A 26,853-nucleotide genomic window follows, 5' to 3' on the forward strand; every position below is an offset into this window, starting at 1 on the left:
CTTAGTGATGGCAGCCAGCAAAAAAAAGTGAGGTGTGGCCAGAGAGGCAGGTATTTGTGGAACCAGGGTAGTAACAGCTTCTCTGTAGCCATGAGAGAGGAAAAAGAGTTTATTTTTCATTTGTTTTTTCATACCTCTCCAACTCAGTAGTTCTTCATAGGCAAATGCCATGTCATTTATTTCCTTTTCTCTCTCACAATGTCCTTCAAAGTCTCATATATATGGCGAATGCTCAGTAATTATCTGTTGATTGATTTTTTTTTTTTATGGTGGGAAATTTGGCTAGGAAAGCACATTTTATGAATGTATAGGGAAAAGTGTAACCAAAAGCAAGAACATTTGAAGAACTCTGGATCTTAATTAAACTCAAACATTGGTGTCATGTTTAAAAAAAATTTTTTGAAACTAAAAGTTATTTTTGTGCTAGCAAAACCACTAGGAAGCATCTCCTGAGTATACTGTTGTCTTCAGAAACATTGTTTGAAACATTTACTAAAAATATGACAAAATTGTTTAAAATGTAAAAGTTTGCATTTGGAAAAATGTCTATTCTATGTAATGTGAATTTAGTGGTTCTTTTGTTGCTTTTCTCCTCTCAGAATATGAGTTTAAATGTGTACATTTTGCATGTAAGTAAGATAAGGGCAAAGAAGCACCTCTTTATCAGACAGTTCAGCCTCTGTTTTAAAAACTTTTATTTTGCATTATCTAATTTTATCATGCAATGTCTTCTCAAAATTTGTGTAGGCAGGGATTTGTTTTGCTGTATTGAAGGGAATCGGCACCTGATAACATCCCCAGCACACTAGGAAGCATCAGGAATCACACTGGGAATTAATGAAACTTTTGATTTATTGACTGATTGATTCTTTAAGATTCTAGCATCTATGCCATGCACAGTTTACAATTAACACTGGATGATGATGATGATGATGAAACTATTTTATAAAAGTGGAAATTTAATTGGTGCTGTGACATATAAATTATTCACAACTTATATAAAAAAAAGAGGTAGAATAAATTCTTTATGATGAATTCTGCATTTGAAGTAATCACTTTTGGGTAACTAAAGTCTAGTAAGCTGCTTTATTTTCAGAAATTCTTTCTCCATTGTTGCCCCTAGCCACTCAGCACAGGTCATGAAACAATGGCCTGAAACAATGTAGAGACAAGAGTTTTAGAGAACAGAGATTAAAAGCTCTGGCTCTGAAGTCAGAAAGTTGGAGTGGAAGTTTTAAATTCCAGTTTTAAATTTCTCAGTTTCCTCATCTGTAAAAAGGTAATAATGTTATCTATTGCATTATTGTGAGAATTACACACAGCATGAAAGCCAGACATCAAAAATGCTTAGCTGGGCTTCCCTGGTGGCGCAGTGGTTGAGAATCTGCCTGCCAATGCAGGGGACACAGGATCGAGCCCTGGTCTGAGAAGATCCCACATGCCGCGGAGCAACTAGGCCCGTGAGCCACAACTACTGAGCCTGCGCGTCTGGAGCTTGTGCTCCGCAACAAGAGAGGCTGCGACAGTGAGAGGCCCACGCACCGCGATGAAGAGTGGCCCCCGCTCGCCGCAACTAGAGGAAGCCCTCGCACAGAAACGAAGACCCAACACAGCCATAAATAAATAAAAATAAAAATAAAAAATAGTAAATATATATACAAAAAAAATACTAAAAAAAAAAAAAAAATGCTCAGCTTTTGCTGGCTAGTGACTGTTAGGTTTTATTTTGGACTGTCCCTGATGATCTATCTACTCTGTTTGCAAGTAATTCGTGGACATAGTCATCCATAATTTAATGGCAGTTGCTGCTTATGTGATTTCCAGTATTTGGGTGGAGAACTATTTATCAAAGCCAAGGACTCTGTGTTCTGTTTCTGTGTCATGTTTACTCAGTCATTAAGTAACCACAGTGTCTTGTCTTTGGCCCTATATTACTCAGTATCTATGATTTAATTGTTGAAAATGATATCTGGACCCAAATTATGTTTGTAAGTCAGGTCAGTCTTCCTGTAGAGAAAGCAGGCCTCCACCCATATAGATCGTCTGCTCAGAAAACTGCATCCTAGATTTTGTTCCTGGTTCAAATACAAATACCTTGGTTTTTATAGTTTTAGAGTAAGACTTCTTTGTTCTCATACCGTACTTTCAAACTATTGCCAATATAATCTCTTTTTCATTCTTGTCATTTGGATCTAACTGATCTTATGCTGTCTCAAAACTTTTGCCCTAGCCCTAGATAACTTACACTCAAGAACTGAAAGTTCTGTGGGAGGTATCTATTTCCAACTTCTTCCCATTTCAATTCATGTTGGATGCTACAAAGTATTTCATCAGACATACCAATTTATTCATGAATACCTCTCCTTAAACTTCCCCGGAGTCTCATTTAATTAAATTAATTAATTTGTTTATTCATTTATTTATTTTTGGCCACACCGTGCAGCTTGTGGGATCTTAGTTCCCTGACCAGGGATTGAACCCGGGCCCTCAGCAGTGAAAGCACAGCGTCCTAACCACTGGACCGCCAGGGAATTCCAATCAGAGTCTCATTTTAGACATAAACCATGGTGCCCTTAGCTTGGAGTTAGGGGAGACTGTAGGATTATATGTTTTAAATATCATAAAATCATTCGTTGGAATCTGACCATACTCTTGGCCAGCCACACTGTGATATCATACAGTTGAAAGTTTAGCCAAGTATTTTAATTTCAAATAAACTTCTATGTGTTGAAGATGGTTCTGACTGGAATTGGAGCAGCCAGTGTTGACTCTCCTCTTAAGTAGTGGAGGGTCTAGAGTCAAAATATCCTGCCTATTATTTTTCTCCTAATTAGGTAATATTATATCCTTTTGTCATCCTTTCTTATCTTTTAAACAGAGCCCCTGATAATAACCTAACCTGTATGGGCTTATTATCTTAGAATACTTTATTTAATGTGTAATATCTATACATGCACTAACAGTAGTAGTTAAATAGAGTTTTATTGCTAAAGAAGATTCAAAGGACTCAAAATGACAATGCTTGTAAATTTACAGTTTAAGGACTTCCCTGGTCGGTCCAGTGGTTAAGATTCCGTGCTCCCAATGCAGGGAGCCTGGGTTTGATCCCTGGTCAAGGAACTAGATCCACATGCCACAACAAAGATCCTGCATGCCGCAATGAAGACCCGGGCACACCCAAATAAATAAATATTTTTTAAAAGATAAAAAAATAAATTTACAGTTTATTACAGGAAAAGAATATATCAATGGCATTAAAGTAAGGATTGCATCCCTGCAAAGACTGACTCACTGTAAGGGGTCCAGAGAGGCCAGGTCGGGCTGCTTTGTTCACCCTCTGTAAGAGCTGAGGTCAGATGCAGCGGTTGGGAACCACTGATGTGAACACAGAATACCTTGAAAGCAGAAAGCCCCAAATGGAGTCTTAGGTGGAGTTTTTTGTGTTTGCTGGTCACATAGACAAATTCCTGCCAAATAACCAGTCTCAACAGCAGAGCTGAGACCAGGTGTAAAACACTGATCTCACTGATATTAATAATCAATGTTAACAAAGTGGTACAAACCGCAACTACCCCGAAACTCCTCTGACCCATGGTTACAAAACAACACTGTTAATGAATATGTTTCATGCCTTGACCAGGGTCAGTGCCATGCAGGAACTTTAGCAAAACAGTTCAGGCTGATTCCTGACCTGTTGGAATTAACTGTCACAGTAAGGTTCACCACCCTAAGCTGTGGTCAAGACCTTTGTACGACAAAACAATTATCCTTAGTTTGACAGAAATTAACTTGCCTTACAATCAGAATGCACCCACGGATTCTAAACATTTGCAATAATCAGTGAGGAGTTGGTACAGATTTAAACAGAAACTAAACCGTTCAGTAAGAACAGCATAACTTTTCTCATAATTTTACAATGATTTTATAATTCTTTTGCCTCCCTGATCTATAGCTATCTGAACTTTAAGGTATACATCTGCTGAATGATTAAGAACCATGATCAATCTACCATTAATTAAGTTAACATCTTCCTTAGGCTAATTCTTCTCCATAAGAATAATGTCCTATGAAACAAAAATCAAAAGACATAGCCACATTAGTATTTTTCTATGTAGTCATAGCTAGAGATCTCCTTTTTTCATTCATTTTGAGAATGTAGACTACTTCTGGATGTTTGTTTTTCGTTCAGCTGACTTCTTGGCTCTTCTAAAGGGAAAAGGTTTTTTCAGGGTCTTTCTCCCCAACAGGCACTGAAGTCCAAGCTAAGACAGAATATTATTCTTTTGTTTTAAGCCTCATCAGAATTGCTGGATTTTCCCTTTTGTAAAACACATTTATTGGCTCCTTTCCTCTCAGCAATAATTTCACCTCTCTTTCATTAATCATTAATTTAAATCCAAACCTTTCCTCCCTGAAATAGATCCCTGTGGTTCAACCACTGGGCTAGTACATTTGACTTGTAGCAAGATGAGACATGGCTGGATTTCCCTTTCAGTCCATACCTAATTGTAGGGGGTCAGATTGGGTAAGTAGAGAAAATGGAGCTATCCTGTCCACCAGCAACAAAACATTGGTACAGTTAGCCCTAATGTGGCAAGTGGGGGAAGGGATAATCTATCCCACCAATCTCTTTGGAATTCTTGCATTAGGTTCAAATTAGTAGGAACAGTATCTTGTTTTACATTATCAGCCTCTGGAGCCCTTAATTACACACCTAGTCTAGAGACTACGAATTTGGCATTTGTTATGGACTGAATTTTGTGTAACCCCCCAAATTAATATGTTAAACCCTACTCCCAATGTGATAGTATTAGGAGGTGAAGTCTTGGGGAGGTAATTAGGATTAAATGAGGTTATGAGGGCAGAGTTCTCATGAATGGAATTAGTGCCCTTATAAGAGTCACGAGGGAGCTTGCTGCTCTCTGCTCTCTGCCTTGTAAGGATATAAGCAGGAGCAGTTTGCAACCTGGAGGAGGGTCCTCACCAGAATCTGACCATGCCAGCACTGTGATCTCCAACTGCCAGCCTCCAGAACTGTTGTTCATAAAGCATCCAGTCTATGGCACTTTGTTAGAGCAGCGCAAACAGACTAAGACAGCATTGAAAAAGAAAATTAGGGAAGACTTGTATTTAAATTCCTGCATCATTCCTCATTCTCTTTTCCCTACTTCCATTGTAAAAGCATAACAATTTATCTAATGGAGACATGACGTTAGTCAACTTCGTGTTAAGTTGCAAAATACAAACTATAGGTTTGTAGACCAATCCTTCAATCCATCGTCACCCCTACATCTTTTTAAGCAGTTGTGTTTAGTTCAATTGTCTATTAATCTACCACTTTGAGGGTGATAAAGAATATAATAAGTCCAGTCCATTGAATGTGATGTTTCTTTGCCCATTTTAGTACCATGTGGGCAGAGAAGTGAGTGTCTTGATCCGAGGAAATGTGACTAGGAGGGTCAAACTGGTACAATATTTTTGTTCTAACATTTTTTTTTTGGCTGCACCACGTGGCACGTGGAATTTCTCTGACCAGAGGTTGAACCCATGCCGCCTGCAGTAGAAGTGCAGAGTCTTAACCACTGGACCACCAGGGAAGCCCTATTCTAACTTTTTGTTAGTATTAAAAACATTGGCTTCAGTCACTGGGTATGCAAAGCCAAACCCAGAATATGAATCAAGTTCTGTCAATAGCCATCTAAGTTCCCCTAGGGCAATAGATAAGGGATCAATATTACCTACTTGCCAGCTATGAACTGGGCAATCTCCCTTGGGAATACTTCCCAGGGCTAATTGCAAACACTGCTTTTCTGATGGCAAACAGAATAATTATTATTAATGGTTTAAGCTTCAGTAAGGGCCACTGGTATATTTGTCATTTGGTCCATTGATGCATGGTTTGAATTCCCCCATGTCAACTCATTTCATGGACCCAGGTTGCCACTTCAAGTGGTCAAGCTAAGTCATCAACTTGTTGATTCCTTGCATAAGGCTTCTTTGCTGAGCATTCACATGTCCCACTTTGGTTTGCTCTTAGAATTTACATAAAGATTTCCAAAGAGCAGTACCCCTTTTATCATCTAGTTATCTATGGCCCACTTGCCAGACCAAATTGCATATCCATTGGTCAAGAGTCAGTATACACTCAAAAAGTAGGACATTTACTTGTATCTAATTCTTCTATCACTGCCAGGAATACATCCTATAATTTAGCTCCCTGGACCAAGTTGTTCTTATCTTCCCTCATGAGAATTTTACTATCTGCTGGACACCAAACCACAGCTTTCCTTACTGAGCCATGACCTTCAATTCTGGAACATCTATCTGCAAACCAGGCAAATTGCCTAATATCCTTGAAAAATTGGTTGAAGTGAGGGGTCCAATTCCACAACAGCAGCAGGCAAAGCCAGGCTTAGGTTACTCTAAAGGCTCCCACTTTGCATCTTCAACTAGTGTTGGTCAAAAGGTCGATGAATGTATCATTCCTTTTTAAATTTTACCTAATAGAGGAGAAATTTCCATTCAAACATACCTATACCAATTATACATTCAGGTAGAGGCGATACTTTCACATAAATTAAAAGAATCATACATTCTAAATTTCTTTTTTTTTTTTTTTTTTGGCCACCACACCGTATGGCATGCGGGATCTTAGTTCCCTAACCAGGGATCGAACCCGTGCCCCCTGCATTGGGAGCACAGAGTCTTAACCACTGGACCACCAGGGAAGTCCCATACATTCTAAATTTTAACCATATTTTAATATTCATTCCTTTTACAGTAGCATGCCATATCCCTTAAATTAATTCTATCACCCTAAGGGGTTGATTAGCAAGCCTAACCAGTATTGTACATTGTGCACATATATTCAATGGATCTAAAAGTTTATTCTTTACTCCCAAGCCATTTTATATAATCTTGGTGTTCAACTGATATACCAAATTATCATCTTGAGCTGAATACTGTAAGAAACAAGAGCTCATAAATCAGTGGCTGGATAAAATACCCTATAGACAAACATTTTTAAATTAGGGGTGGAGGTTGCATAGGCCACTTGACTCCATTAATTATACCTTTGGATTTCTTATTGATGGGAAGGATTCTCAGAGATTGCGAGTATGTAAAGTTGTAATAGGATTTGATCAGAGAAGTAGTACCACTGGGAATAATATAGTATTTTTTATAGAGATTTGACCTTACACAATTGTGGAAACTGGTTAGATAGTTTATGTATGGCTTTTGCTTCTATGTCTGGTGCCGGACCTGATGCTAGCATGGCAGGAAGTCAAGAAGGAAAGATGGACATGAAGTGGGGAAGAACAAAGACAAGCTGGAACCTGCCTTGGTCCCTTACCACCTCTAAGCCTCTAACCTTAGTGATTCAGATGACCTGCAATAGAACCTAGTATCCTTCATTATGAAGCTAAATGTACAGTTGACCCAGGAGTAGAGTTGGAGAAACTGAAGAAGGAGATCCAGCAGGAGATGGATTGCTGTGGACCCAGCTGCTGCCTCACATCTCCAAAGTGAGTCAAAAAATCAGTGACAACCTGTGTGAGCTACAACAGTACCTGATCCTCTGCACTGACCCTCTTGAGTGTAAAAAGATGACGACAATGGTGAGTTGTATGGTATGAGAATTATGTCTCAAAAAAGCTTTTTTTAAAAAAAATAGCTGCTGTTTTACTGCTGCCTTCTTAAATCTTGCACAAAACGTCTTTTATTGTCCAGGCTAACCTGTAAGTATGTAGGGGAGGGAATTTCTGGGAATCATAGCTCCACTTGAATAAGTTACCACTGTATAAACCTGCCGCAAATGTTTTCTGTTCGGTTATATAAATTTTTTAATTTAATTAATTAATTACTTTATCTTGCTGTGCTGGGTCTTCGTTGCTGCACGCGGGCTTTCTCTATTTGCAGTGAGTGGGGGCTACTCTTCCTTGCGGTGCGCGGGCTTCTCATTGTGGTGGTTTCTCTTGTTGCAGAGTACTGGCTCTAGGCACGCAGGCTTCCGTAGTTGCGGCTCGCAGGCTCAGTAGTTATGGCTCACAGGCTCTAGAGGGCAGGCTCAGTAGTTGTGGCACACGGGCTTAGTTGGTCCGTGGCATGTGGGATCTTCCCAGACCAGGGTTCGAACCTGTGTCCCCTGCATTGGCAGATGGATTCTTAACCACTGTGCCAAAGTCCCAGATTATATAAACTGTGTTTAAAAATGTAAACTTTGAAGCTAGTTGGAGAATCCATGCTCTAATTCTAATAAAGTCATTATTGGATATCAGTAAAAGGTTCTCTATCAATATCTTTGCACTTTAAAAAATAGTGTGCTTATAAAGGTAATTATAGGACTAAATAACATGGGAAAGCATTAACTAGTACTAAAAGTTATATTTGTAAATAGTTACAATTTTTTTTTGTCCCTAAGAATAATACAAGCTATCTATTATTGTACCAGGAATCATTATTTTTCAAAAAGCAAATACAGTTTACATCTTGGAGATCTTTCAGAAGTCAAAGCAAACTAAAACTTTTACAATTATTAAAAAGATGGGGAGAAATAGTCTTTTCAACAAATGGTACTAGGACAGCTGGGTCTCCACATGCAAAAGAATTAACTAGGATCCCTAACTCATACCATATAAAAATTAATTCAAATGGATCATAAACCTAAGTATAAGAGCTAAAGCTATAAAACTCATAGAAAAAATACAGGGGCAGGGACTTCCCTGGTGGTGCAGTGGTTAAGACTCCGCACTCCCAATGCAGGGGGTGCAGGTTCGATCCCTGGTCAGGGAACTAGATCCCACATGCATGCCACAACTAAGAGTTTGCATGCCACAACTAAGGAGCCCACCTGCCGCAACTAAGGAGCCCACCCATCACAACTAAGACCCAGGGCAACCAAATAAATAAATAAATAAAATAAATATTAAAAAAATATATAGTGGCAAATCATCATGACCTCAGATTAGGCAATAGTTTATTAGATATGACACCAAAAGCAAAAAAAAAAAAAAAAGGATAAACTGGATTTCATCAAAATTAAAAACCTTTGTGCTCCAAAGGGCACTATCAAGAAAGTAAAAACACAACCCCACTGAAGAGAAAATATTTGCAAATCATATACCTGATAAGGGATATTTTATCCAGAATATATAAAGAACTCTTACAACTCAACAATAAAAAGACAATTTGATTAAGAAGTGGGTGAAAGATATGAATATTTCTCCAAAGAAGATATACAAATGGCCACTAAGCACATGTAAAGATGTCCCACATAATTAGTCATTAGGGAAATGCGAATCAAAACCACATTGAGATACCTCTTCATATGCAATAAGGGGGTTAAAATTAAAAAAAAAAAAAAAGACAGTAACAAGTGTCAGTGAGAATGCAGAGAAATTGGAACTCTCATACATTGCCGGTGAGATGTAAAATGGTATAGCCACTTTGGAAAACAGTTTGATTGTTACTTAGAATGTTGAATTTAGAGCTACCATATGCCCCAGCAATTCTCCTGCTACATCAGAATAGGCAAATCCACAGAAATAGAAAGCATATTAGTGGTTGCCAGGGGATGGAAGGAGGAGGTAAATGGGAAGTGATTCTTAATGATTATGGGGGTTATTTTTGGAGTGATGAAAATGTTTTGAACGTAGATAGTTGCACAAATCTATGAATATACTAAAAACAACTAAATTGTACACTTTAAAAGGGTGAATTTTATGGTGTGTGAATTATATCTCAATAAAGCTATTAAACTATTAAAAAGGAGCTCTTAGAGGAAATAGTAAACACTTGAAAGTTTCAACTTCATGTTTGTATCTCCTGAAAGCTGCTTCATTAACATATTTAGACTTACTTTACCAAAGAGGATATATAGATGGCAATGAGCCCATGAAAAGGTGCTCAACATCATTAGCTATTAAGGAAGTGCAAGTTAATACCACAATGAGATAACACTCCACACCTATTAGAATGCCTAAAACTAAAAAGACTGACCATGACAATTATTGGTAAGGATATAGAGGAATTAACCCTTACACACTGCTGTAGGAATGTAAAATGATACTTTGGAAGTCTGGCAGTTTCTTAAAAGTTAAATATACACCTTCCATATGACCCAACCATTCCAATTCTAGGTGTTTACTCAAGAAACATGAAAGTATATATTCATACAAGGGCTTATACACAAATGTTCCTAGTATAATAGCCAAAACTGGAAACCCAAAGGTGCATGGATAAGAAAATCCTGGTATATCCATACAATGGAATGCTACAGCAATAAAAAGGAATGAACTATTGATACATGAAACAAGAGAGATAAGTATGCTGGGTGAAAGAAGCCAGACAAAAAAAGGAGTACATATTGTATGAATCCATTTATAATATATAAAAGTCTAGAAAATGCAAAATAATCTGTAGTTACAGAAATTAAGATCAGTGATTGCCTGGGGGGAGAGACTCGGATGAAGAGGAAGGAGGGATTACAAAATCAACACTTGGGTGTTCTACATAAATTAGTTTCCTTGGTTGTGGCGATAGTTTGATGGATGTATACATATGTTAATTCTCATCAAATTGTACTCTTTAAACATGTGCAGTTTCTTATAAGTTAATTTTATCTCACTAAGATTGTAAAAAAAAAAAAAGAAATCCTTGGTCTTTTGCACAGAGATAAAAACTTCTTGGTGAAAATTGGTATAGTTTTAGTGAACCTCACTTCATACAGCAGACTTATTTATGAAAACTTGCAGTAAGCTAAACATGGATAAACAAAGTAACATTTTTAAGCATCAAGGAAGTTCTTTATGCAGAGAATTTTTTTTCTTTTAAATTAAAAAATTTACATACAAAATCGTGTGTATGTGTGAGTGTGTGGGTACATTTCTAGGAGATTTTATACACTCATAAGTTCTTGTAACTACCACCACAGACAGTCTAGAAAACAGTTGAGCACCTGAATGAATTCCCTCTCGCTGCCCCTTTGTATTTACATCATTTTCCACACCTAGTCTTGCCTACCACTGACCTGTGTGCATTATATCTGTTCCTATATTTTAGCTTTTTTCAGAATGTCATATAAAATGGAAACATACAGCATGTAATCTTTTGATATTGGGTACTTTCACTTAGCATAATGCATTTGAGATTCATCCATGTTGTTGTATGTATCAGTAATCCATTCCTGTTTATTGTTGAGTAGTATTCCATTGTGTGGATGAACTACAGTTTATTTATCCATTTATCTATTGAAGAACAAGTGGATAGTTTCCAGTTTGGGACACTTATGTATAATAATGCTTATACAGAGAATTATTTGACAAATTAAAAACTCTTTGCAGTGTAAATAATCGTTATTTCCTTTAATACTTTTGTAAAATTTAGCCTTTAGTGTATCAAACTTCCTTCAAAAGGGGCACCTGTTTTGTTTTGTTTTTTTCTTTTGTCTGAGTTGGGTCTTTGTTGCCGCACACGGGCTTTCTCTATTGCAGCGAGCGGGGGCTACTCTCGTTGCGGTGCGCGGGCTTCTCATTGCGGTGGCTTCTCTTGTTGCGGGGCATGGGCTCTAGGTGCGCGGGCTTCAGTAGTTGAGGTGCATGGGCTCAGTAGTTGTGGTGCACCAGCTTAGTAGCTCCGCGGCATGTGGGATCTTCCCGAACCCGTGTCCCCTGCATTGGCAGGCGGATTCTTAACCACTGCGCCACCAGGGAAGCCCTGGAATCTTTATATCTTTTATATCTTGACCTGGGTGGCGGTTACATGGGTATTTACATATGTAGAAATTCAAGTTGTATACTTAAGGTTTTTAACGTGGATTCCCAGTTGTCCCAGCACCAGCACAGAACTCCACACAATGATTTGTTCATAGAAGGCGCTCAATTTAATTGAACTGAACCAAGACTGCAATAGCAAGACCTGTCCTTCTATAAGCACTCAATAGGTGTTTGTTATCATTGCTGACTGTGATGACTATTTGTGGACTGTGAACCTGCTTCCTGGTCCAAGAAACATTTGCCTGGAAGTCAGTTACGTAATGATTAACTAAAGCTACAGTTATTCCAAGTTGGTACTTTCTCTTTTTCTCCTTGAGATTTTTAACTCAAAATTGGAACATGTTTTCTTTTTACAATGGGTCATGTTCATGATTTCGGTTTTATCAAAATACTGGTTGTAGATAACTGTGCTATGATGTCTCTCATTTCCTTTCCACCCTTTCTCTGCTTTAAATTAGCTTGTCTGTGTCTCTTCCTCCAAGAGTTTGCTCACATGTGATATTCCCTTTTCAGCCCCCAGCCCCCAGGAGTAAACTAAGCTAGGCCAATTGGCTTTTCTCTCCCCAGAATTTGGAATTGGGATTTAGAAACCCCAGAAGTCTCTTTGGCTGCTTGAACTGGGTAATATAAGGCTGGTATGGGTACGCATTGCATATGCATTTGTGCATATATGTGGTAATGGGCCATTGTCTGGGACCATGCTATACCATGCAGTACCACTTGACTCTTGGGAATCTTTTTACCATTCCAAACAGTAGAAATGAAGAGTGCTCCACCATTCTGACACCTTCCTCTCTCAGCTTTCCCTACTCTCTCATGTCTCTTTTTCTATTCCCTAGCAGCACCAGGACAATGGTTTGGCAATTTTTAGTCCAGAGGCTATCACCAATCTCAACTCATTGAAGCTGATAATGGTTCAGAGGGTTCAAGCACCCCTACTTTATTAGTGATTCTTTTGGTGACTCCCTCCCCAGTCTTAGAGAAGGGGAAAAATCTCTACCCTCTTTCACCATGTAAGGAGAGAAAATAACCTCTCTTTAGAACACTGCATTCCCCCCCCAAAGGCAACCTTCACTTGTTCTGTCTTCCCCTTATATGAGGGAGGGGATAGTGGTGCGGGTAGTGATGATTTTCTTAACTGGTACCTCTCACTGGGCCCAGTGGGGAAGGGATAGACTCCAAAAGCTGATGGTTCTTCAAACATAGAATAGGTAGCATTGTGTATTCTTAGCTTTGGGCTCAAAAACAGGATCTAATTTCACTTAAAATGAAAAAAATCCCTGACATAGACAATGATATGAGTTGGACTCCTTTCCAATGCTGTTTCATATAATTAGCAGCATAAGTGAATCATTTCTGGTAGTGACTTGCAAATATGTGCATAAGACAAATTTCACAAGTTTCAGTACTGGTTGGTTTTTTAATAGTCTAGTTCATTACTGTTTACAAAGCATTTTCACATATATTGTGCCATTTAATTAAGTGTCTGGACTGTCACTGATCCACAACCCTATCCAGAGATTACATTGGAACCTTCCAGAGCACCCCTGATATCCTAGTTTACTTTCCAATTTCCTTTCCTCCTCAAGGTGCATAGCCTCCTTTCCAGATCCAAAAGAATTCTAGTCAGAGCTGATCATAGATTAAAGCCTGTCTCAGGAAAGAACATCTTTTCATCAATTTTATTCTCCCATTAATTTGGCATTTAGATTATTTTTAACAATTGCATTTGGAATCCATTTCAGGATTTTTGTACTGTCTGCATATCTACCTTTATTTATCTTTGTTACAATATAAGAAAAAGCACAAGGCCCTGTGGAATTCCTGGACTTCTTGACCCCTCCATGATTCTATTTCCTCTTTTTTTTTTTAATGTTTATTTATTTATTTGGCTGCACTGGGTCTTAGTTGCGGCATGCGGGATCTTCCGTTGCAGCATGTGGGATCTAGTCCCCTGATCAGGGATTGAACCTGGGCCCCCTGCATTGGGAGCATGGAGCCTTAGCCACTAGACCACCAGGAAAGTCTTATTTCCTCCTCTTTTTAACTCTTACAACCTTTGCTAGTATGCCATTTGGATTGTGGCTGAAGCTAAAAGTCTGTGGATTTAATCACATAAAGAGATAATATAATGGTTAGGAAGAGGCATTTAAAACCCTCCTGTAATACTTGGGGGTCCTTCAAGATTTACAATCCTAAATATCACATTAGAAGAAAAAATATCCTGATAGCAGAAGGTGATATCCTTTTAAACTTTAGAGAAAAAGACTGAAATACCTTTGTGACGGATTAGATGGAGATTGGGGAATAAAAATAGACATAGCTTGGGACTTCCCTGGTGGCGCAGTGGTTAAGAGTCCGCCTGCCAATGCAGGGGACACGGGTTCGAGCCCTGGTCCGGGAAGATCCCACATGCCGCGGAGCAACTAAGCCCGTGTGCCACTACTGAGCCTGCGCTCTAGAGCCCACGAGCCACAACTACTGAGCCCGCATGCCACAACTACTGAAGCCCGTGCACCTAGAGCCTGTGCTCCGCAACAAGAGAAGCCACCGCAATGAGAATCCCGCACACCACCACGAAGAGTAGCCCCAGCTCGCAGCAACTGGAGAAAGCCCGCATGCAGCAGTGAAGACCCAACACAGCCAAAAATAAATAAATAAATAAAATTAAAAAAAAAAAATAGACATAGCTTAATGAATTCCAGAACTCAATTATCTGTTTGTGTGTGTGTGGGTGGGTGGGTGGGTGTGTGTTTAACATGCTCCAGAGGATGAAATAAGTAATATTTCTAAAAAGAAGAAATGTTGAAGCGCAGTTGGCAACAATACTGAAGCTATCACATCTGCTTCTCCACACTTATTATTAAACATTATCCCCAAGGTCAGAGCACAAATAGTTTGCCTTTTATTTATTTCATCCTAAATGTCTTTCTTTCTTCCCATAACATTTCTGAAGTCTTCCTTATTTTCCTTCAGTAGGCCTCCTTCTTCAATTTTTTATTACACAAAATCTTGAAAAATCATTCTATTACTTTCTTAAAAATTGGTACATAGGATATTGTCAATATATCAATTACTATATAGCAAAAAATGAATATATAAGATCTTGTTCGCCTTTGAAGTTTTAAATTATGAAAATACAACTCATGTTCTCTATCTTCAGGAAATAGTAAGATAGCAATGAAATGTCAAACTTTTCAAAATATAGGAGTAATTTGATTTATTCCTATGACTATAAAAGTGAACATACTTTCTCAAGATCTATTTCTACTGAATTTAAGTTGTATAACTACCTTCAACAGTGAAGGTTTTACACCGAATAATAAAACAGCTCTACTGTGAATTTGAACTGCCTCATTAACTTTACTGGAGTAGCATTTTTAACCAAAATTAATTCCAAATAAATTGAGTTTAAATATAATAAATAATTGAGAAGTTAGAAGACATTTGAACTAAATATTTATTAAATGTTTGGATTGAATGTTCTTTGTAGGCCTCAGGATTTTCATATTCATAAATGTGCCCCTAGTGCCCAACACACAGTAGGTATTCAACAAATACCTACTGAAATGAAGATAACCTTCGAGCTCAGAAGTAAAAAACAAACAAACAAGAATCTCAAAGGAAAATAGGAAACAATTGACTAAATTTTTAAAATTTAATCTTAGTACATTAAAATTATAATGAATAAAATGAAAAAGAAGATAGTGAACTGTAAGAGTATTTGAAGCAAATTTGAGAGATGAAAAGTAGAAATCTTTATTTAAAAAATTTCATTTATAATAGCATCAAAAAGAATAAAATATTTAGGAATACACTTAACCAAGGAGGTGAAAAACTAATACACTGAAAACTAGAAAACATTGCTGAAAGAAATTAAATATACAAATAAATGGAAAGACATTCTGTGTTCACAGATTGGAAGATTTTATATTACTAAGATATTGATACTACCCAATGATACTATAGATCAATGCAATTCCTATCAAAATCCCAGTGACATTTTTTTTGCAGAAATAGAAACATTTATCCTAAAATTCAGATGGAATCACAAGAGGCCCTGAATAGCCAAACCAATCTTAAAAATAAAAAGAACAAAGTTGAAAATCTCACATTTCCTGATTTCAAAACTTACTATAGAGCCATGGTAATCAAAATAATGTGGTACTGGCATAAAGATGGATATATATAAACACAAATGTAATAGAATAGAGAACTTAGGAAAAAAACACTCACATATATAATAAAATGATTTTTGACAAGGGTACCAAGATCACTCAATGGGGAAAGAATAGTCTTTTTTAACAAATGTTGGGAAAAATGAATATCCAAATGCAAAAGAATGAGGTTGGACCCTTACCTTACACCATATATAAAAATTAGCTGAAAATTGATTAAAGACCTAATGTAATAGCTAAAACTATAAAAATCTTAGAAGAAAACAGGGGAAAAGCTTCATGGCTTTGGATTTGGCAATAATTTCTTGGAGATGATACCAAAAACACACGCAACAAAAGAAAAAATAAATTGGACTTCATCAAAATAAAAGATAAATTGAACTTCATTGAAATTAAAAACTTTTGTGGACATTATCAACAGAGTGAAAAGGCAGCTCACGGAATGAGAGAAAATATTTGCAAATCATGTATCTGATAAGGGATTAATATCCAGAATACATAAAGAACTCGTACAACTTAACAACAACAAAAAAACCCAACCAATTAAAAAATGGGCAAAAGGGACTTCCCTGGTGGCACAGTGGTTAAGAATCCTCCTGCCAATGCAAGAGACATGGGTTCAATCCCTGGTCCAGGAAGATGTCACATGCTGTGGAACAACTAAGCCCGTGTGCCACAACTACTGAGCCTGTGCTCTAGAGCCCGCGAGCCACAACTACTGAGTCCACGTGCCACAACTACTAAAGCCCGCGTGCCCTGGAGCCCGCACGCCACAACTACTGAGCCCACGCACCACAACTACTGAGCCTGCGTGCTGCAACTACTGAGCCCGCGTGCCTAGAGACCGTGCTCCACAACTAGAGAAGCCACTGCAACGAGAAGCCGGCGCACCACAACGAAGAGTAGACCCTGCTCGCCACAACTAGAGAAAGCCCGTGCACAGCAGCAAAGACCCAGTGCAGCCAAAAAAAAAAAAAGAAAGAAAAAATGGGCAAAGGACTTGAATAGATCGTTCTCTGAAGAAGGTATACAAATTGACAATTAGCACATGAAAACATACTAATTATCAGGAAATACAAATCAAAACCACAATGAAAAACCAACTCACACCCATTAGGATGGCTAATATTAAAAAACAAAAACAGAAAGTAACAAGTGTTGGTGAGGATGTGGAGAAATTGGAACCCTCATGCACTGCTGGTGGAAATGTAAAATGGTGCAGCCACTGTGAAACAGTATGATTATTCCTCAAAAAATTAAATACAGAATAACCATATGATCCAATAATTTCCCTTCTGGTTATATACCCAAAAGAATTGAAACCAGGGGCTTGAACAGATATTTGTACAGCCATGTTCATAATAGTGTTATACACAGTAGCCAAAAGGTGGAAGCAAGCCAAGTTTTAATCAACGGATGAATGAATAAACAAAATATGGTGTGTGCATGTGTGTATACATATATGTAACATGGATGACCTTAAATTATGCTAAGTGAAATAAGTCAGTCATAAAAGGATAAATATTGCACAAGTCCCCTTATATGAAGTACCAAAAGTAGTCAAATTTACAGAGACAATAATTAGAATGGTGGTTTCTAGGGACTAGGAGGAAGGGAGACTAGGGAGTTACAGTATAATAGGCACAGAGTTTTAATTGGTAAAGATGAAAATGTTCTGGAGATAGATGTTGGTGATAGTTGCACAACAAGATGAATGTATTTAAAGCCACAGAACTGTACACTTAAAAATGGTTAAGATGGTAAATTTTATGTTATATATATTTAACCAGTTAATGGACTGACTTGTGTCCACCCAAGTTCATATGTTGAAGCCCTAACCCCCACTGTGACTACTTGGAGATAGGGACTTTAAGGGCGTGAGTAAGATTAAATGAGGTCATAAGGGTAAGCCCTAATCCAGTAGGAATAGTGTCCTTATAAGAGAAAGAGAAACCAGGAGTGCCTTTGCACGGAGGAAAGGCCATGTGAGGACAAAGTGAGATGGTGGTCATCTGCAAGCCAGGAAGAGAGGTCTCACCAAAAATCAATCCTGCCGGCACCTTGATGTTGGGGATTTCCTGCCTCCAGAACTTCAAGAAAATAAATGTTTTTTTAAAAAATAAATTTACTTATTTTTTTATTTTTGGCTGTGTTGGGTCTTTGTTGCTGCGTGCAGGCTTTCTCTAGTTGTGGCAAGCGGGGGCTACTCTTTGCAGTGCGTGGGCTTCTCATTGTGGTGGCTTCTCTTGTTGCGGAGCACGGGTTCTAGGCGCACGTACTGCAGTAGTTGTGGCACGTGGGCTCAGTAGTTGTGGCTCGTGGGCTCTAGAGCTCAGGCTCAGTAGCTGTGGTGCACGGGCTTAGTTGCTCCGCAGCAGGTGGGATCTTCCCAGACCAGGGCTTGAACCTGTGTCCCCTGCATTGGCAGGCAGATTCTTAACCACTGCACCACCAGGGAAGTCCCTAAATATCTGTTGTTTAAGACATCCAGTCTGTGCTATTCTGTTATGGCAGCCTGAGCAGACTAATACAACCACAATTTTTTTAAGTTAAAAAAAATTATTAATGATATTTTGAATTGTAAAAATAATGCATTGATATGAAAAAATTCAAATCATACAAAGGGTAAACAATCATAAGGAAGCCTCTCACCCCATCCCCAGAGTAACCAATGCCAATAGTTATAAGAATATCTTCCAGAATGCTTTTATGAATATATAAAACATATATATTTATATTATAAACACTTTCTTCTTCTAAAGCAAGAATCAAAGTAGGGTCTGGTTCAGAAAGGGAAGATACCTTCAAGTTTGTTAATGCCTAAAACATAGTTTAACATATTCATCCATTCCATCCATTGTATATTTAGATTATTTCTAGATTTTTTTCCTCCATCATAAAATGTGATTAACTTCCTTATAGTCACTTAAAATTATTTCTATTCTCGAGTTTTTTAGATCCTAACATACAATGCAACATTTAGCCTTTCCATTACCATTGTTTACATAGGTTATTTCCCTATTTTTCTCCCATCATATAAATGCAATTCATATCTCTACAATGTTACTCTTTTAAATTATTTCATTAAGTTCCTAGTAATGAAAATCGGTCAACAGATGTGATATTTTTATGGAACTTGGTATATATTGCCAAATTGATTACCTGCCAACTTACATTTCTACAGCAGTGCTAACGGTACCAATATGATATTCCTCTTTAAAAATATCTCCCTCTCTGCTAAAAAAAAAACCAAAACTCCCTAAAGTAGTAGTTAAAAAAGGAAATCTTAATTTGCATTTTTGATTACTACTGAGATTGAAGATTTTCAAATATCTATTAGTCATTAGTATCTCCTTTTTGTGTGTAAACCATCAACCCATACTCTTTACTCATACATGTATTAGAGGCATTAATATCTTTCTTATTGATTTGTATGAGTCCTTCATACATTATATTACTCCTTTATCTATCAATATTTATTCCAAATATTTCCCAGTTGGTTTCTGTCTTTTTTTTTTTTTTTTTTATGGCTGTGTTGGGTCTTCGTTTCTGTGCAAGGGCTTTCTCTAGTTGCAGCAAGTGGGGGCCACTCTTCATCGCGATGCGCGGGCCTCTCACTATCGCGGCCTCTCTTGTTGCGGAGCACAGGCTCCAGATGCACGGGCTCAGTAATTGTGGCTCACGGGCCTAGCTGCTCCGCGGCATGTGGGATCTTCCCAGACCAGGGCTCGAACCCGTGTCCCCTGCATTGGCAGGCAGATTCTCAACCACTGCGCCTCCAGGGAAGCCCGGTTTCTGTCTTTTAATTTTATGTGTCCATTCAACAAATATTCACTATCTACTATGTTCCAGGTACTATGGTGGGAATTCTACGTTATTTTCTAAATTACTTTATATAGAGAATTACACACATACTTTTTCATTCTTCCATTGTTTAAAGTTTTGAAAGGTTGAACTTAGATCAGGGCAAAAACCCACATATGATCCTGTATCACTGTCTGCGTGTCAGAGCTGGGCCTTTCTATCTCTCATGAGATTGCAAGCAGATGTTGGGCAAGGAGTCATCGAATGCTTGATTGGGGTTGCAGGATGAGCCCAATCAAGGTAGTTCACTCACATGGGGATAAAGTGGTGAAGCTGTTGGTGGAGGCTTTTGTTCCTCTCCACATGGGTCTCTTCATACACAGGTTTGCTTGAGTGGAGTTTCGTGGAGCCTAGCTTCCTCCAGAGCAAGCAATCCAAGAGAATGAGGTGGAAAGCTGCAATCAGTGCCTTTATGACCTAGCCTCAGAAGTCACACACCTTCAGCTGTATTCTACAGGTCAGAGTAGCCTTCATTCAAAGGGCTGGAGGAGTATATATTTCCAGAGTGGAGAATCATTGGGGGTTATCTTGGAAGCTAGCTACCAAAGATCCTAACGTCTTGATTTTCCTGTAATTTACTTTATAAAGCAAATACTGATAATTTTCCAATACTGTGTACCAGTCCAATTTTGCAGCATACTGTTCTTTTATACACAGCTGTGTTTTCAAACACATATGTGCGCATGGGTGCACCCAAGTATTTGAGACTTTCTGTTCCACAATTAAGGTTCCACAGATTAAAGACCCTCTGTTACAAGGTCAGCCTATGAACTTCACTGGGCACTAGATTCCACTTCAAACTCTGAATTTGAGTAAACATTGTTCAAGAGTGCAGAGTAACAGCCAAGTAGCTGGACTTCTATCTACTTGTAATCTGTTAATTAACTAGGAAACACTTTGAGTCTTACCAGAAATTTTCATTTTCTAGAAAATTTTACCTGCTTTAATTAAAAAGCTCTTCTCTTTGTTTACCTACCTTTATCTAGAACAGGATTTTCTAAGTCCATGTGGCATTTTATGAATATTTTATTTTAAAGGCACAGCCATTATTCCCACGTAGGTTATTCTAAAAGAACTCAGGGCACAAGGAGACTTGGCAAAATAAGCAGCCAGGCATCCCCAAAAGATTGTCCTCGGGTCTTGCCTCCAGCTTAGTCCCAGGTCCCCTCCTGGATGCCTGTTAGCTCATATGCTCTAGAGCTGTTTTGTCTCATACGGTGGCCACTAGCCACACCCAGCACTTGCAATATTGAAAGTCTGAATTGAGCCTTGCCCTAAGTGTAAAATACACACCCAATTCTGAAGATTTAGTATGAGGTAAACATTAGTATCTCATTAATAATTTTTATATTGATTATATGTTGAAACTAATATTTTGGATAATTAGCTTAAATAAAGTGTACTATTAAAATTTTTTTAAAAAGCTCTTGCAGATGATACTAATTTGCTGAAGGTGATTCAGCTAGTTGAGGTGATTAACCAAATACTGAGGTAGAAGTCCAGGTTAGGTGAAAAGGTCAACTCAGAGTAAGGAAGACAGTTTCTTACAGCTAACCTTCACCTCTCCTGCAGGATAGGCAAATAGGCACCTTCGTGAAATCTTTGTTTGTTTGGAACTCACACTTTCATCTTACCACTAGTCCCTCTTTAAAGTCTGTCAATTCATGGACCCAAGAAAACAACAGGGTAGCCCTAAGTTTTCCCAAATTGGGAAATCTCTTGGGTCCCAGTTGTTTAGCGGGGAAACTAAGAAGGTTAGAATGGGAGAGTAGAAAGCACCAACTTAGTTTACAAAGAAATGAGGCTCTTACACCACAAGTATTATCCTTATTTCAATCCCTAAGGTCAAAGCAACAAAGGTTTGAGCTGACTGCCTCCCAGTTCCCCACTATCTCTGGATCAGCCTTTAATACTCCTCTTGAACTGATTTTTAGTCAGCTTTCTGGATGCACTGTTAGGGAGGGTACAGGGGAATAACTGCCACGTCTGACGTACTGTTGTACATATAAGACTAAATGCCGATCCCCAATTTTCACCTGGGCCTGAGTGATCGAAAACAATCTCTACGTGTCTCAAAAGACATCAACTTGCGTCCACGTCTACCGCTACCCCCGCTATTCTAAAGACTCCGGCCGAGGAAAGCCATCAGCTTAGGCAAAGGGAGACACACTGCAGAGGACGGTGTCCACGACAGACGACACAGAGGACACACTGGCCACTTCAACAGACGCGTGGCCTTCCCTCTCCACAGCGGAGCGCTCGGCTCCACCCCTCCCACCAGGAACTACAACCCCCGCGCTCCACGCCCGCACGAACTGCATGACGCTCGCGCCCGCCCCGCCTACCCGGACCTACTGGGCAGGCGCAGGGCGCGCGCATGCTCGGCCGGCCGGCTGCTGGGGGTCTCGGGCCGCTGTAATCTGTTGCGCCGCCGCCCGCGGAAGCCGGCAGATCCGGGTCTTGTGGCTAAGAGTGACGTGGTCAGTCGAATCAAAACAGAGGAGGGGAGGAAGCAGCGGGCAAGAGCGGCGGCGGCAGCGACGACCGGAGCAGCTGCAGCGTTCCGGAAGCTTCAGGCGGTCTTTCTGCCGAGGCTTGGTCACGGCCCCCATCTTCCCCGCCCTATCGGTTGTTGTCTGGGCGGGTGAGTGTCTGCCCCTTCTCCCACCGCCGTTTGCCGGCCCACCTTCCCCTCACCCCGGTTTTTCCTGGTGGCTCCTCAGGCTCTGGCGGACTGCGGCGGCTGTGGCAGAGCGGGGCTTCTTCTCGGGCTCGGAGAGTCCCCGGCCGGGCTGGCGACTCTGCACCTGGAGAAGCCCGCTGCTGCCGAGCCCGCGTCCCCCGGCGAAGAGCGAGGCGGAGAGCCTGAAAATTGGCTTTCTCTGCAGGAAACCAGAGTCGGGACTTGGCAGGGAAGTGGACGGTAGCCACGGATGGTTTTATTTTTAGGGCAAGCAGTAAACTCGGGTGGAGGCATATAATGGAGTAAAAAGAAGAGAGAGTTGAAGCTGGAAGGAAAACCCCACAAACCTTGAAATTCACGCTATATCATTTATCTCTGTTCCTCAGCCTTTGCCAGGTTTGATGAAGTCACTAGGATACGTCCTTTGTTGTGATTAATGAGACTAGAAAGCTGCCGTCCAGAAAGCGGGAGCTTTTAGCCCTTACTGTGTTGTGAATTTGAAGGATTCCATTTTTCTGTTTGTTCAGTAAGTGGAACCAGAGCCGACAGTAAAGAGGTAGCACCCTTTATTGGAACAGATAAAGTGCGATAAACTGGTTATCAGAGTACCTGAAGTGTCATGTTGCCATTTAAAGCCAGTTTTCCAAAGTGGCTGTTTCTGTGTGTTTTTTAGCCAAGATGATGTTTGTTAGCCGTAGAGAATCAGTAAGATGTTTTCAGTTGTCCTAGTTTGCAAAATCGAAGATGTGAGAATGTCTTGGCTTTGCATAAAGTCGGATGAGCTTCCTGCACGTAATAGTAATACCTGTGTTTAAAGAGATCTTCCAGTTTTTGTGTTATTGTCAGAAACCATTGGCAGCTGTACGTAGAATAACTTGGATGGCGTAAGACCTTTCAGACGTAGTCTCGAGACCCTTAGGAGGCGTTCTCGCTGCCCCGTCTGCGGAGCTTGCAGAAGGCTTGTGTTCCCTTCCACTTTAGATGACCGGCCACGCAGATTCCTCTAGTGTAGCCTGCTTGGAGCCCTGCCGCTCTCCGCACTTTTCCACCGCACGAACGAGACCGGAAGACCAAACCTACCTTTTGTCCTAACTTAGTTTTAAAAAAGAATTTTTTTCCGCAGAGAACTCATTAATTGAGGTGTTTCTTTAGCAAACGGCAGGAAAGAAAAACAGAGCTATGTGCTAAATTGATTGTCACTTATCAAATCCAGGTCTTAGGAATTTAGACTACTCCCTTGAAGGGTATGTCCTTGTGTGGCATAACATGGACCTCTTCCTAACGAATTTCTTCCTTCCGTGTGTGGAACCGGGATCTTTTTTTCTTAACACCACAGTTGGAATCCTGCTGATTTACACACAAACGAAATTATGTTTTCTTGAAGTTCTTTTTTTTTTTTTTTACCTTTTATGCTAACCTATAACTGAATATTTTTGTTTATATGAAATAATTTGTGATAATTGGAGAAAATGTTGATTAAAGCAGATAAGCAAAAAAAAGAAGAAAATAAGTCATCAATATTCTTGCCATCCAGAGATCACCAGAATGTCAGCAGTGGTTTTATATCCTTCCAGACTTTTTTGCATTTATGTATTTTGTACAAAAATGGTATCATACTGCATATGCTTTTCTGTAACCTGCTTTTCCACATAGTAGTACTTCATTTTTGAGTAACAAAGTTTAAATTTTTGCAGATAGGGACTTGTAGACCTTAACTTTTAGGGAATATTCACTGTATGTTTGCCACACCATAGTGATTAAAATCGTGGTTCTAAAAGATTTCCTTTCAAATCTCTTATGATGATATTGTAAGATTTACGAAATTAATATGTACTGTGTTACAAGGCTTTGCTTGTTAGACTCTTGAGAGAGCAGGCACAGAATAGCCTGAGATGACAATATGGAAGTTTAAAAAGTTGTTGTTCATTTAGTGATCTGATTCAGGTAAAGGTTTAGTTGTATTCCATAGCTGCTATATACTCCAAATACTGACCCGCTGTCCAGGCTTCTGGGAGTAAGATCCTAAAAGATTTTACTTTACTTTACACACTTAATGTTCTTTATTAACATTGAGTCTTGGATGTGTGCCCATTAGTCCAGTGCTTTATCAGTGGTGCCAAAAGAGAAGAAAGTTTCTCCTTCACCTCAACTTCAAAGGATAAGTACACACTACAAAGTATCCTAAACATGCTAATTACGTATTGGGGTCTGTTAGTCATAAACTTAGCTAAATTTGCCTTAAATTATAGTGTTCAATATATATTCTAGATTTGTCCACTTCTTCCCATCCCTACTGCTACCACCTTTGCCAGCAAACCATCTCTCACCTGGCCTACTGCAGCAACCTCCTGGTCTCCCTGCTTCCACTTTTGCTTTCCCCTTACCACAGCCTAAGGGATCCTTTAAAATGTAAATCAGATTGTGTCACGCCTTTGTTGAAAAGCCTCTCATCATGTTCGGAATGAAATCCAAACTCTTTACCAAGGTTTGCCAGGCAGTACATGTTTTGGCACTGCCTTCCTCTCTTATCTTGTATCCGAATGCCTAGATTAGTACCCAGGAGCCTGGTCACGTCAGTTTCTTCCTGCATTCCAGCGGCACTAGCATTGTCCCAGGAACTTGCCAGGCTTGTTCTTACCTCAGGGCATTTGTACTTGCTGTACCCTGTGGCTTCCGATCTTTTCCCAGATCTTCCCATGGCTGATTCCATCGTGTCATTCAGATCTCAGTTCAGCTGTTGTCCTTTCACGGAGATTGCCCCCACAATTATCTCACCGTTCTCTCTTATTTTCTTTATTCCATCACTGTCTGGAATTTCCTTATTTTTTGTATTCTGTCTCCTATACTAGAAGTTAAACTCTGGGAAGATGGGGACCTTGTCTGTCCTTTTCACTGCAAAGTAGGTGCTCAACGCATGTTGGTTGAATGAATAAACCTGAACACATCTGCATCACTCTTGAACGTACTGTCTATTTTAAACCAGTTCTTTCTATGGAAAAACCCTAATTTTCAGCTTCTTTTTGTAGGGCTCTACCTTGATTCTCCAACTTCAATAGTTCTTGATGTTTGGGCCAGAGAACAGTCACATTCTACTTTAGACCTATAGAATTAATCCCTGTGAGGAATTGGTCCCAGGTATCTGAATTTTCAGCAAGCCCTTTAGGTGATTTGAATGCTTGTCAAAGTTTGAGAATGTGTTAATATTTTAATGGCTTTTCTCTGGGAGATTTCTTCTTGCTTTATAGTAGTAATGATAGCTGTCATTTTGGGGAACACTCTGTGTCAGGTACTATGCCAAAAACTCTTAGCGTGTTTTTCATTTAACTGTAGAGCAATTCAGATGTAGGCATTCCAGCTCCCACTTTACAAATCAAAGAACTGAGACATAGTAAGTAGCAGAAGCTGGATTTGATCCCACATCTGTTTTCTTAATCACTGTACCCTACTGCCTCTGAACTACAGTGTTTAGAACTGTACACAGTACTTTGGTTTTGATAGGCCATGTTTTTGTTAAGGCCAAAGTAACGTTTTCTGTCCCGTTTCCAGTCGTGTCCTTAATGAAGTCCATTGTTCTGTTGGTCTTTTTGCCTGAGGTTGCATAGCTGGTAGATGACCTCAAGAAACATTCGGCAAAGGTCTTCTTGCTTTGTTGTATTGAATTTTCAGAACCTACCAGGTTTAAAGTAAATTTGGAGTATTTTCTCCTTCATATGCATTACCTTGCATTCCACACACCAGAAATCCATCTATCACTTTTTACCTGCTGGTATAGTCATTTGAATTCTTCCTACATTTTTTAAATTGATTTGGGTGTTTTAATATTTGGACAGCCATTGGATCATCATAAACTGAATAGATTTCTCACTGCAAGACCTCTTTCCAAATGAGTAAAAAAAAAAAAAAAAAAAAAATTGAATTGATTGATGCGTTAATTTGGGGCATTTAATCCAGAGAAATACCAGTTGTCTTTACTCTCTTCCTAGTTTTGAAGCCTGACTAACTATGTTTATCTGTCGAAGCTCAGGTCATACATGACCTTTAGCAGAGCTCTATCCTAATCCACCTCAGGATTCTGTAAAGAGCCCTTTGTGGTTCCCATCACTTCACCTTCCATATTATCAGTAAATTGTCTGTGGCTCTCTGGCCTATTCGATTGGGAGGCCCATGAGGTCAGGGAGAACCAATTAAGCAATCAGTAGGCTTGCTGATGGAATAAATAAATGAAGAAAAATCGCAACTTTACCTGTATCTGTAAAAAGCAGTACAATGCTAAAAGGAAGTACAGTATTTGTAATAATCTTTTCCCATATAATGTAATAAGACTTAGAACAAAAACTTCAATAAAAGACACTAA

At 39.2% G+C, this 26,853-nt stretch overlaps 1 protein-coding gene across 1 annotated transcript in view; it reads left to right on the plus strand.

Annotated features, from left to right (window-relative positions):
- Window positions 1-22,179: 22,179 nt before the first annotated feature.
- Window positions 22,180-26,853, plus strand: part of SMIM14 (small integral membrane protein 14) — a 63,082-nt gene continuing 58,408 nt past the window's right edge. The window contains exon 1 of the mRNA XM_082390815.1: window positions 22,180-22,460. The gene's annotated coding sequence lies outside the window, so the exon portion shown is untranslated. The remainder of the gene's footprint in view (window positions 22,461-26,853) is intronic.

The sequence above is a fragment of the Balaenoptera borealis genome (genome assembly GCF_965194805.1).
Source record: "Balaenoptera borealis genome assembly, chromosome: 4".
Taxonomy (NCBI): domain Eukaryota; kingdom Metazoa; phylum Chordata; class Mammalia; order Artiodactyla; family Balaenopteridae; genus Balaenoptera; species Balaenoptera borealis.